Below are 14141 nucleotides of genomic sequence, written 5' to 3' on the forward strand. Positions count from 1 at the left end.
CAGAACAAAAATGTATTCAGCTGTTTCTGGGTATGCATCCCAGGAGATGTCTTTTGTCGTTTTGTTTTAAGATCAAAGATCAAACTTTTCCCAATGTATGTCTGTGGAAACAACCCAAAATGACCAGAGCTGTGGCACTCAGCAACATTAATGAGCCTGTGTCAGAAATGGTTAGACACAGTATACAAATATTTTTAATTGGTTAGCAAAAGCAAAATAAGACAAGAGGCATTTCATTCAAATTGATTTCCGATTCTACCAGAAAACACATATCTCTATGTGGTTGGTCTATGGGTAGCCTTTAGGTGAGTACTAAATGGTGGGAATAAGCACCACGGGGCACACATTATCTTCACACTCATGAAATACATCGCTCGTATCAAGGGTGACAACTTTTAGTTAATTTAAATTTTATTTCCACATGAAGGCAGAAGATCCTAATTCTTCTCTCAGTGGCCCAGACTAGACCAGCTCACTATCCCCCCCCCCAACAGATTTGCTTGGTTGATTGTGTTTTGTAGTGAGCTCTGCTAGCCCCAGTCACGGGTTTTCCCCCCAGATTGTAAGGCTTCCTCACATTAACCAGTTGTGAGATAGCCTTCTGTATTAGCAATCCAAGAGAGGCAACCTCAAATGAAAAATATATTTTACCAAATATTTGCAGTTTTTGTGAGAATTTTTTAAATTAAAAATATTCACTTTTGACAATTCAGTAGGAAACCTTTATAAATAAAAGTCATATTCACTTTAGCATGGACCAAGAAAATGGCTACTTCTTGCTAGAATCCACTTGGCAGAAACAGAAAAATAAAAATAAATCTAAAGATTGAGTCTTCTTTCAGCCCATAATAAGAAGAGAGTCTCAGTTTCACCATATAACAGTCAGATTGCTACCCAGTGTTTGGGGATTTTTATATTTATAGTCATCTTCATTAAATATTATTATTGTCATCATTATTATAGAAACTGTAGCCATATCTCTGAAGTTATTGTGCTGTGTGATGACGGGGCTGGGTGGGTATCTCATTCCATCTACTAGTAAACTCTGGTGCTGACACGATTAGAATCAAAACAGGGCTGCTGAGAAACTTGCAGAAGTATAAAATTAAAAAATAACAAAAGCGAAAAGGGCAACCCCCATTCCCAAAAACTAAGCATGCTCAACTACCTCCAGGAATCATGGAAGTTGCATCACTTGGAGAAGAAAAACTGGAATGGTGGGGTGGGGATTCAGAGAGAATGGACTGGTCTTTTTGAGCCCCTTGCAGTGTATAGGGAGGAGCATATGGCTGGCTACAATCCTGAACAGGAGCATTAGGGAAGAAGGATACACTGCAACATTTTGTTGCAGGTCTTACTCACATGTGATTAATCTTTATTTTCCGGTGTGAAATGACACACAATAGATGGTGTCACAGCTTAAAAGCAACACAGTTTTCTTTTTAAACAGCTGGGCATTTTTTCTTTAGAGAAACAGAATTACTCCAAAGACAGGGGGAAATAATTTATTGAATTCATTGAAGCAACACAATTATCAGGATGAATAAACTGTCAAGACTGTGAGCCCAGATTAACCATCTGCTTTTCTCAACGAGAGCCCAAGAAGTTCTCACAAAACACTGCATCCATGCATTGAGGGATAGCTCAACTCTTCCCTCCATAGCAACGAAACAAGTCAGTAACTAGGGGTGGAGCAGCAGACAGAATGCTACAAAGCCAGCCACAATCCTCTGTGCTGCTGCACTTCACTGCATTTAGCACCCATTTCAGAAGGCAAACTTCCCTGTGTGAAATTGAATTAAAGGTAAAGGACCCCTGACAGTTAAGTCCAGTCGGGAACGACTCTGGGGTTGTGGCGCTCATCTCGCTTTACTGGCCGAGGGAGCCGTCGTTTGTCCGCAGACAGTTTTTCTGGGTCATGTGGCCAGCATGACTAAGCCACTTCTGGTGAAATCAGAGCAGCACACGGAAACACTGTTTACTTTCCCGCTGGAGTGGTACCTCTTTATCTACTTGCACCTTGACGTCCTTTCGAACTGCTAGGCTGGCAGGAGCTGGGACCGAACAACAGAAGCTCACCCCGTCGCAGGGATTCAAACCACCGACCTTCCGATCGACAAGCCATAGGCTCAGAGGTTTAGATCACAGCTCCACCCGCGTCCCAATTTAACCGGTGTTAAAAACCGCCTACAGTATAATAATAATTTATTTATACCCCGCCCATCTGGCTGAGTTTCCCCAGCCACTCATTTCCATATAATTCTCTTTAAGTAAGGTACTATATCATTTCTCCATAGTGTTCCCTACAGTGTCACCTGCGTCCCTGAAATTGAATTAAATGTGTGCTAAAACAAGATGTGAATTCAGCTAAACCTGAACCTGTGTGTGCACAAATTATATGCTCTTAGACCAGGGGTAGGCAACCTAAGGCCCACGAGCCAGATGTGGCCCAATCACCTTCTTAATCCAGCCCACGGATGGTCCAGGAATCAGCGTGTTTTTACATGAGTAGAATGTGTGCTTTTATGTAAAATGCATCTCTGGGTTATTTGTGGGGCACAGGAATTTGTTCACCCCCCCCCCAAATATAGTCTGGCCCACCACATGTTCTGAGGGACGGTGGACCAGCCCATGGCTCAAAAACGTTGCAGACCCCTGTCTTAGACTCTCTCAGTGTGATCTGGATGTCCCGCAAAATCTAGGGTCTTGCTTACACAAACAGTTCCTACCTGCATATAGTTTGTATATGCAACGGTTCTGTAAACAGGCTGAGCTGAACACACAGGGATGAGGAGGCACAATCCTGCTCCTCTGCTCCATCCAGTGCATTCCCTGGACAAGCCATGTCTTCTGAACGGGGCTTATAAGAACTGAGTATCTGGTACTTACTCTTCAAAGCATATTCCATCTCACTTAAACCACTTGTTGTGAATTAACTTTTTATTTTGGTAAATGTTTTTATGTGGCATCTGATGAAGGCATGTTTCACAATAAATGATATCTTCTTGCCTAAAAAGTTATGATTTGGACTCCGTTTTTCAAAGAAGAAATTATCCATTATAGTAATGGTCCCGCTCTATTCTGCCTTGGTCAGACCACACCTGGAATTCAGTTCTGGGCATCACAATTTAAGAAGAACAAGTTGGAAAGTGTGCAGAAGAGCGTCTGGAAACCAAGCCTTATGACGAACAGTTGAATTGGGTATGTTTAGTCTGGTAAAAAGAAAACGGAGAGGAGATATGATAGCCCTCTTCAAATATCTAAAGGGCTTTCACTTGGAAGATGGAGCAAGCTTGTTTTCTGCTGCTCTGGATGGTAGGACTTGACCCAATGGATTCATGTTATAAGGAAGGGGATTCCAACTAAACCTCAGGAAGAACCTTCTGGTGGTAAGAGATGTTTGACAGTGGAACAGACTCCCAAGAGAGGTGGTGGGCTCTCCTTCCTTGGAGTTTTTAAAGCACAGGCTGGATGGCTACCTGTCATGTATGATCTAGTTGAGATTCCTGCATTGCAGGGGGTTGGACTAGATTACCCTCAGGGTCCCTCCAACTCTACAATTCTATGATAGTTGCATCAAGAGGTATCTCTTGTTCCCAGGGCTTGAAAAAGGAGTTGAGTCCTAGGGAGGCTGTTCCATTTGGGCAATTGGGGCACTGCCCCACTAACCTCAGCCTTCACCACCTGCCTGCCTTCTTGCTGATATCCAGTCCAGAGATGGAACTGCTTCTTTGTCTTAGTGTTGCCCTTGCTGAATTCACAAAGGAACAGGATGTCAGGCTTGGGTCTCTCCCACACACACGAGATGACTCTGGCAGTTAATTCTTTCAGATTTTCCTCCGATAGCAGTTGCCGGAACTAAGCTCCGCTCCCTTTCCCTCCAACAAGAAAAGCACCACCTTTTCTTCCTGTTAGTTTTGCGCCTCTCATTTAATCTCATGAGTCTACAAGATTGGGGAGATTGAACTCCCACTATTTTTCTGTGTGTGTCACTATCTGAGCTTTGCAGCTGCATTTCTGCTCTCTGTGTCTCTCTGTGTCAAATTCCTGTGGCTGACTGCTTCTCCCCCCTCTCTTAGGAATTCTCCCCCTCCTTCCACTGTATCTGTCTCCTCTCTGCCTGTCAGAGTCTCGTTCTCTGACACAGGATGGGATAAAACTAGAATTAGCTGACTGCACCTGCCATTGGCTATTATGGATTGGTTGGACACAGAGGAATGGTGGGAGGAACCAGCTGGGGAACCCCCAGGGGATGAAGGCTCAGAGTCTGGGGAGTGGTGGTGGGACAATGATGACTGGTCACAGGGAGAAGAGGGAGAAGGCTGGGAAGAAGAGGTGACAGGCTTAGTGAGTCGGGTGAGTCTGTGGCAGAGAGAAGTCAAGAATCAGAGGCAGAAGCTGAAGCTGGTGAGTGGGAGGAGGGAGACCAAGAGGCAGAAGCTGAGTCAGGCTGGTTACGAGTGTCTCCCCCCTTGACCACCTCCCTTCCCCCTTCCCCCATGCTCCAGAACCAGGAGAGGCATTGTCAGGGGCTCAGGAGCAGAGGCGCAGGGGAGAGAGGAAATGGAGAACAATGGACTGGCGTTGGTCCTCTGTGAGCTGGGACCTGAGGCAGCTCTGACAGTAAGCTCCGTCTCTCAAATTGAACCCTCGCAGCGCGAGTTGGTGCAGCGAGGGGCAAAACTTGGTGTTTTGCGAGCTCACGAAGAGAGGCAAAGATGACTACAGAGGAGAAGGTGAAAGAGCTGGAACAAGCAGTCACGACACTTTACGCAGAAGTGCAAGCTTCCAGAAAAAGAGAGGAAGAAGCAGTAGCGCTCTGCGAGGATCTGCGGACCAGGTGGGAAAAATTGGGCAAGGAGGGGCTGTCAGGACCCAAACCGGAGGGAGTTGGCCTCGGGAAGAGGGGGGGCAGCATCGTAGCCCATTTTGACGGGAACCTGCAGCAGTATCTTAACTTCAGAGCAGACATAGTTTTCGCGCTCAAATTGCTTCGGAAAGACTTTAGAGATGAGGAGGAGAAAGTAGGCTTCATAATAACTCATCTGCATGGGGAAGCTAAATCGTGGCTGCGCACTTTATGGCGCGAAAATGATCCCGCCCTCAATGATTCAGACGCATTTCTCAAAGCTATGGACACTTGTTTTAAATCGACGGTAGATGTGGATGTAGCCAGGAGGGAAATGCATGGGCTGCAGCAGGGCAAAGGCACTGTAAGACAATATCACTCCCGCTTTTTTGCGTTGGTAAATGTGCTCGGTTGGGAGAAGGAGTCCGCTGCCGTAAGGGATCTGTTCTGGGAAGGACTAAATGGGTCTGTGAAAGATGAGCTGGCAAGGGGGGAGAGACCTACCAGCACCACGGAAGTCATACAGAAAGCCCTGGCGGTAGGCGTGCGCCTGGAAGAATGCCCTTGGAGCAGGAATGAGGGAAGTTTAGGGCGCACACCAGCCAGGACAACTCCTTTCCTACCCAGAGAGACGGGACGCGCGGAATCCACGCCTCCATTGGGGAGGGGAGAAGAACCAATGGAGATAGGTGGTGCTAGGGCTCAGACAGCAACCAGAGCCCAAACACCAGGAGCAGTCAAGGCGAAGGCTCCTAGAGGGAACAGGAAGTGCTACATCTGCGACAGTGCGCAGCACATGGCCAGAGAGTGTCCCCAGAGGATCCAGAAGCACACTGCAGCCTCAGCAACAGTAAGGGGAGCAGATCAGCAGGAGGAACAGCTACAGGGAAACGACGAAGCCTGGTTGGAGGGAGAGGCGCTGGGGCCCAGCCAGGCAAGTCAGTGAAGCAGTCCCCAGAGATTTTACAACCCACAGATCCCCTCCCACCCAAACCAGTGGTGCAACTCACCGCATCGCTCCAACTGCCAAATGGACTCACCCTGGAAGTTCCTATTACCATTGACTCTGGCAGTAACGCAGACTTTGTAGGAGTGGACTTTATCAGGCAACATCGCATAGCGCTCCTACCAGCCACAATGCCCCTAAACGTAGTCACGGTCGATGGCAGGGAGCTACTGGGAGGACAGGTGGCACAACAAACACCCCCTATGGTGATGCAAATTGGAAATCACCGCGAAGTCATAAGCTTCAATGTCACCCACCTGTCGGACACACCCATAGTGTTGGGCATGAGCTGGCTGGATAGGCACAGCCCGGCATTGGCATGGTACCAGCGTCAATTGACCTTCTGCTCCTCCTACTGCATCCGGACCAGCCGGGAAGAGGAGGGGCAAGAGGATCCACCACAGTTACACCTAGGCATGGTCCAAGCAGTACCGAACAAGTACAAGGCGTTTTTGGAGGTCTTCTGCGAGAAGGAAGCGGACAAGCTGCCGCCCCACAGGCCCCACGAGTGCAAGATTGACCTCCTGCCGGGGGCGACGCTGCCTACTGGAAAACTATATTCCATGTCTGAAGACGAACTGCAAGAACTCAGGGCGTTCATAGATCACAACCTGAAGCGGGGATTCATCCAAGAATCCAAGGCAGTGGGGGGCAGTCCCGTGTTTTTCGTTAAGAAAAAGGACACGCCCCCAAAAAGGCTGATAGTTGATTACAGGATCATAAATTCCAAGACAAAGCCCACAGCTTTCCCCATGCCCAAGATCGACGACCTGCTCGCGACGGTGAGGAAGGGACGGATCTTCACCAAGTTGGATTTATGAGGAGCGTACAACCTTATACGCATGAGGGAGGGCGATGAGTGGAAGACGGCCATGTTTACACCTTTAGGCACCTATGAATATTGAGTTATGCCATTTGGTCTCCAAAACGGCTCCCACTGCTTCCAAGCTTTTATGCACCACGTGTTAGCGGGACTCCTCTACAAGAAGTGCGTCTGCTTCCTGGACGACATCCTGATCTTCTCGGAATCGCAGGAGGCTCATGAGGGAGACGTCAAGGAGGTCCTGCAGAGACTACGGGAGCACAGACTTTACGCCAAGCTGGAGAAGTGCCAGTTCGACATGACGGAGGTGGATTTCCTGGGCTACAAGCTGTCCGACAAGGGACTCGCCATGGACAGCGCCAAGGTCCGCTCGGTGTTGGACTGGAAGAGCCCGCGCAATAGGAAGGAGGTCCAGAAGTTCGTCGGCTTCGCCAACTTCTATCGCAAGTTCATCAAAGGGTTCGCGATGGAAACGGCGGCCATTACGGACACCCTTAGCTCCAAGAAGAAGAAGTTCACCTGGACGGACCAGGCGGAGCAGTCCTTTTGGAAACTCAAGCATTTCTTCGCGTCCGAAGAACAGCTGCTGCACGTAAACCCCAGCAAACCAATGCGGGTTGAAACGGACGCCTCGGACAGAGCGGTGGGGGCGGTCCTGTTGCAGCAAGACCCGTAAGGGGATTGGAGGCCGTGCGCATTCTACTCCAGGAAACTTAGCAAGTCGGAACAGAACTACACCATCTGGGACAGGGAGTTGCTGGCCATTCATGCAGCCTTCAAAGCATGGCGGCACTTCCTCATCGGAGCCAGACACACAGTGCAGGTCCGCACGGACCATAAGAACCTGGAGTACTGGCGCACGGCACGGTTCCTGAACCAGAGACACATCCACTGGGCGGAGTTCTTTGCGGATTTCGACTTCCGGATAGAATACATCCCGGGAGACAGCAACGTCATGGCGGATGCACTATCCAGGAAACCGCAGTATCTCGAGGAAGCGGCACCGGTGGCGGCCAAGCACATTTTCGCACCGAAAGCGTGGGCGTGCGCTTCAGCCACAGTGGACCTGGACGCGGTGCGTCGCGCGCTGCAGACGGACTCCTTCGCACGATCCAAGATGGAGGAGGTGCAAAGAGGCACAGCGAAGGATGGAGAGTTCCAGATACGCGACGGACTACTCCTCCGCAAAGGGGCGCTCTGTGTGCCGGGGGACGACCTCCGCGCGAAAGTCCTGCAGCAGTTACACGACGCGCCCAGCGCTGGGCACTTCGGCAAGGACAAGACAGCGGAATTAGTAGCCAGAGACTTTTGGTGGCCCAAGATGAGGGGTGAAGTCGAGGATTACGTCACTCGGTGTGACACATGCCAAAGGGCCAAACCAGTACACAGGGCGCCGGCGGGACTGCTGGAACCGCTACAGACGCCGTTTGAACCGTGGGAGAGAGTAGCCCTGGACTTTGTCACAGATCTGCCCAGCTCGAGAGGCAAAACAGCGGTACTCGTGGTCGTAGACCTGTTCACCAAGATGGCGCACTTCATTCCTTGCGCGAAGGTGGCCACGGCGGAACAAACCGGCAATCTGTTCATAGACCACGTGTTCAGAGTTCACGGCTTGCCGAGGTCCATCCTATCCGACCGAGGTCGCCAATTCGTCTCGAGTTTCTGGCAGAAGCTGCTGGGCATCCTGAAGTCAATATCAACTTAGCGTCGGCACGACACCCGCAGACCAACGGACAAGCGGAGAGGGTCAACGCCATCATGCAGCAGTACCTGCGATGCTACGTGAACCAACAACCCTCGACCTGAGTGGACTACCTACCGCTGGCCGAGTTTGCCTACAACAACACGAAGCACACGTCGACAGGGGTGACGCCGTTCTTCGCCAACAATGGGCGGCATCCCAGAACCTTCCCGGGGTTAGAGACGAAGGGGGAGGGGGAGCCACAGGGGGCAGAGCACTTGGCAGCAGAGTTGCAGGAGGTCCACGAGCAACTCCGAAGGAACTTAGAACTAGCAAAACACGCCTACAAAATGCAGGCAGACAGGCACAGGAGAGTCGGGGAAGACATCCAGGTGGGGGACTGGGTATGGTTAGCAGCTCAGGCAGTGCCGGCCAGAACGTTAGCTAAGAAGAAGCTTAGCCACAAGCAGCTAGGGCCTTACCAAGTCGAGGCGCAGATCAATCCAGTGGCCTTCCGGTTGACACTCCCGGAGGGTTCCAGAATGCACCCGGTCTTTCATAGGTCGGTGCTCACACCCTACAAGGAACCCCACAGGTTTCAGACCCCAAGGGCCGCACCAGACCCACTCAGCAAATCACCAACAGGGGAGGGGTCACCGAGGGCGGCACCACTCAACGAGGTCACGGAGATTTTAGACTCGAGATGGGGGGAAGAGGGAGTTGAATATCTTCTCGCCGAGGAAGGTACCCCGGCCAGCGCCAACAGGTGGGTACCGGACTATGCCTTGGAGGAGCACTACCTCAAAGACGAGTTCCATGCACTATTCCCACACAGACCTATGCCGGCAGATTATTTCGACGACTGGCTCTTCACACCCACACTCTCAGCCAGCACGTTCCACGGGTTCTCATCAGATGAGGAGCCGGCGCCAGACACACGATCCCCGGAGGGATCACTCTCGGGGTTTGCCACAGACCGCTCTTATTGGTGGGACAATCAACCGGAGGTGGGGTGGAGCAGGGAACTGCTGAGGGGGCCCTTACATGCAGCATCGCCCGAGGCAACAGGGGGACAGACGGACATGGACGTGTTGGGGGAGGATCCTGGGTTTGAGCACAGCTGCAGAGAGATAGAAGCAGAGGAGATCGACGTCGACGAACCCATCACGGACTGGCCGGATCCAGCTGGCGAGCTGCACACCAGGGGGGAAGAACTGTACCCCGCACTCACCCCCACAGCACTGGAGCACCCGGAACCCGCACCCGAAGAAGGGGAGGGGGGAAGGGGGGCTTCGAGGGGGGATGGATGTCAGGGGCTCAGGAGCAGAGGCGCAGGGGAGAGAGGAAATGGAGAGCGAAGGGGAAGAATCTGAGGGCAGCGGAGGGCAGAATGACAGTGACCCGAGAGATTCCATAAGCCTCTCCAGTGAATCAGAAGATTCCCAGAAGGGGGCGCCGATGGCCAGGGCAAGGGGGGTCCCAGGGGGGACACACCAGAAGCAGGGGGCCAGCGGAGACTCCCAAAGCAGTAGCTGGAAATCAGGACCAGCTTCCCCACCAGAGCGTAGTGGGGGGGGGGGGAAAGCCCCATAGGTCAGAGTCAGCGTCTCCTCCGGCAAGCAGGGAGGAGGAGTCAGACCCAGCTAGCATCCCCGAAGAGGGAAGCAGCGACAGGAGCAGTATAACGGTCAGAAGGAAGGTGGCAGGCTGGGCGCGCGCGCCAAGTTCAAATGTACAGGCGCGCGGGACAGCAGAAAACCCGGATTGGGAACCAGGTCCTAAAGCTCGCCGGAGGGAGGGGGAAGACTCAGGGGACTCAGCGTCAGAAGAGTCTAGGAAGGGCAGGACCTCGGCGGACAAGCGGACCCAGAGGAGGAGGGAGCAGAGGAAGAGGTGGAGCAAGGCTAGGGTCTTAAACTGGTGTCTGGGGGGAGGAGACTCAGACGGAGCTTCGGCGGTCTAGGGTTTAAGACGTAGAGCTGCGCGCCGTGGCTGTAAAAGAGAAACTGAACTTCAATAAAGACTATTTTATATAACAACGGACTGGCATTGGTCCTCTGTGAGCTGGGACCTGAGGCAGCTCTGACAGGCATGAAAAGGGTGGAGGGAAGGTTGACTGCACCGACACACATTCTCTGATTGCTTAGGAAAAGCCCTGAAGTGGAGGTGGGGGTCTTTCAGTCTTGGCAACTGATTTTCATGGAGGAAAACCACTGGGAATGAGCTGCTGTGCTCATTAGGCCTGACTCAACCAAGTCTGGGGAGGTCGTGTTTCTGCTAATAAAGAGTTGGCTCCCTCTTTGAACTGTGTGATTACTGACCACTCCTTTGACATTTGCTCTACAGTTGGCCTCCCTGCCTCTTGTGCCAGTGGTTCCATTGGTCATCAGCCACAACTGTCATAGGATTCCCTTTTCTTTTGGGACTAGCATTTTTATTCAGATAAAGAGATACATTTGAACACTGATGAGGAAGAGCTTTCCCTTTGCAGGAGGAAGGGGAAGCATAAAATATTTGTGACAGTGGGAGGTAAAAAGGTGTGGGAGACAGTTGTGTCTTCATCAGTGGTTTTCCCCTGGCAGGGCTGGGGAAAACTCAGTTTGATGGCCTCAACTCATACATGGATATGTTCTAAAGGATACATCCAAGCAGTGGGGTAGAGTTGCTATGGGGATGCTAATCCCATGGCAACATGCAGACTGGCTCTTAAGCTGAACTCTGGCAGAAAGAAAATGGTGCTGGCTATAAGAAATGGTTCAGGCTCATGCTGGCAGCTTGCTCACCACGGCCTGTTCTTCAGAGATCATTCAAAAAAGCAGACAGAGCAAGGATTCAGTCCAATACTCACATAACAGATCATCAGGGGAAATATTTCTCTTTTAGATGGAAAGGGGGTTGCAGCAGAGCTGTTCACACGCCAGCAGATATTCCTCTCTGTTGCTTCTGTTTCAGCAGAATCAGAACAGAGTGGCATGCAGTTGTTATGATACTCATTTCATGCTGTGTTTTATGACTGCTTTCTTGCCCCCACTCAGTAAATAATCAGGATCCAGCTACCATAGCATTTAGCAAAACATAAAGCCAGACATATGGAGTAGATAAAGAATTAGAAAAGAAGATTGATTGCGCAAATAAAAATATGAAAGTGGTGTGAAAGCATAATACATTGTGATGATTATAGGGTCATTACAACCTACACACACACACACACACACACACACACACACACATGTATTCAAAGCTTACAATTTCCCAGTTATCTGTTGCAGCAGCTGTGCCCGCAAAGACATTCCAATTTTAACAAACACTTAAGGCAGTGTTTCCAAGAGAGATTGGTGCCAAATTTGCCTTACTGAGCAATTGCTATAGAAGGTTCTGAAAACAACTCAGCTCACACTGATGCTTCTGGGCAGAGAATATGACATTAGTTCAGGAGCTAAACAACTTTTTGAAAAACCTCATTGCACATTTTTGCACTCAACTGGTATCTCATTTGTAGAGATAAGTTAAACCATCTATTTTGCTCCCAAAAATGGTTCTGTGGACTTGGATCCTTCATTTGGAACTTTTGCCAACTTTCTGCTTCTGGAATCCACTTCCCCTTCACATTTGCTGGAACATGGCAGGTTCTGGGACCAACAGATTGCTCAGTTGGCTTTAGACATTTTTGTAATATGGCATTTATTTCTTTATCTTATTTTTTCCATTTCCATTTTGATGGCAATGAAGATAGAGGAAATATTTTCTGAAAATAATACTAATAATACTAATCATCATCGTCATCATCATCATCATCATCATCATAATTTATTATTTATACCCCGCCCATCTGGCTGGGTTACCCCAGCCACTATGGGCGCCTTCCAACAAAACACTAAAATAAGTAAAAAATGAATGTGAAGCACTCAGAATGATTAAGTCTGAAAGGCACAAAGTCTACACCAGCTCAGTGAAGAAGAGCATAGATGCCACATGTGGATGACTGCTTTAATTTCTGTTCAAAACCATAAGCTTTCATGGTGTGTATCATGTACTAGATAACACTACATGGCATAAAGCCATATCAGTTTACTGAGAAAGACGCATTTAACCATGGAGTGTGCAGGGGTATATGCAAGGCAGAGTAAGCAGCTATAACTCTGAGGGGCAGCGCGCGCGCACACACACACACACACACACACACACGGGACACCATACAGTGAAAAAGCACTTCTAACAAAATCAAGGCTATTCAGCCTCAAATAAAGGAGAGAGCACTGACAAACATCCCTGAAAGACATGGCATGCTGTGTGTGTGACATCAGCCAAATTGGAATTCACTGCCCAGCATGTGGGAAGGATTGCAGAAAATGTGGCAAGATTAATCATTCTGCTAAAATGTGTTGAACAATTCTAAGGCAGTATTTTCCATTGCTACTGTAAGGTTAGTACAGGGCCAAGTCAAAATGAATGCTGAACAACAACTTTATTGCTCTGAAGAGTTCGTGGAAAAGAAGCAAAGCTGAAAGCCTCCTTTCAAGATACAGCATGGCCTATGGTTGGAATAACCAAAAGCTCCCCATTCCATCCATTATGCTCCACCCAGAAGTATTTTCTGAAGTCTTAGTAACTGGGAGATGACTGTACCAAGACTTCAGTTTCCGCACACATGCCTTGCCAATAATTGCCTTCTCTTTTTATTATTATGTTCATTCTAATTTTTTTTAAGTTAACCAATTCCTTTCTATAGACCATAAAGCACCAATATCTTCTGTATATTTAATGTCTGTCTATAGGGAGGCTTTTTAAAGTTTAAAGTTGTATTGTGTTTTTATATATGTTGGAAGCCACCCAGAGTGGCTGGAGCATCCCTGTCAGATGGGTGGGGTACAAACAAGGAAACAAATAAAAAATATCTGTGCAAAAATAGTAGTCTTGTTGAGGTGGATCAGTTTTAGGGCATATAAACCAAAGCAGAACTAGATCAAAATATTTGATGTTGAGAAAACTGCACCAAAATATATTTCTACAGTACTTTTTACTGCTCCGTGGGCAGGCCTGTCTCATTTTCCCCTACTTGTTTGCAGCTGTTTTATTTCTAAAATTCAAGTAGAAGCTCAAGGGACAGGACCTGAAGGGAGTGTTACAAAGCAAATAGTTCTCAAACCCACTCAGCCCTTATGGATTTCACTTACCTGTGTTTGCCTCCTAACACTGATGTGGGGGCAGAGGGTATTTGGAAGGGGAAATTGGCAGGCTGAGTTGGGATGATTACGGTCATCCTCTTCACTTCTAACAATTGTTCCTTGTAGATGCCTCCTCAGTTGTTTCTAATCCATTTTTCCACATTTGGCTCCAAGACTGGAATTAAGTCCTGCAGGGAGGGGAGCAACTTTACAGAGAAGAAATGGCAGGTGCAGGAACCTGCCCCTGCTAATTCTCCCCTAAGCATCAAACTAACCACCCTACTACCTAGTTACTGTGAATATATGTATTTGCTTAAGTAATGTCACACACAGTTCTGTCCTCAGTTTTAGATCACCAGCTTTGAAGAGTTGGCTTTATAGAGTAGCCTTTTAAATGCTTATTAAAGCACCCCCTGGCGGCTTGTTTGCTACAACAACAACCTGCCTCACTCTAGATTATACTGCAAGGATATAGAACATTTAGCCAAATTGTTGTTTGAGGAAAAACTATCACGGACAGTATGCTCTGTATATTTGTGCGTGTGTGTTTCTGTGCAGGCACAAGTATTTAAAAAATGCACAACATTATTATCAGGGCTTTCACGCAGGAAGCAGCA

Source organism: Podarcis muralis, chromosome 1, assembly GCF_964188315.1.
Source record: "Podarcis muralis chromosome 1, rPodMur119.hap1.1, whole genome shotgun sequence".
Taxonomy (NCBI): Eukaryota; Metazoa; Chordata; class Lepidosauria; order Squamata; family Lacertidae; genus Podarcis; species Podarcis muralis.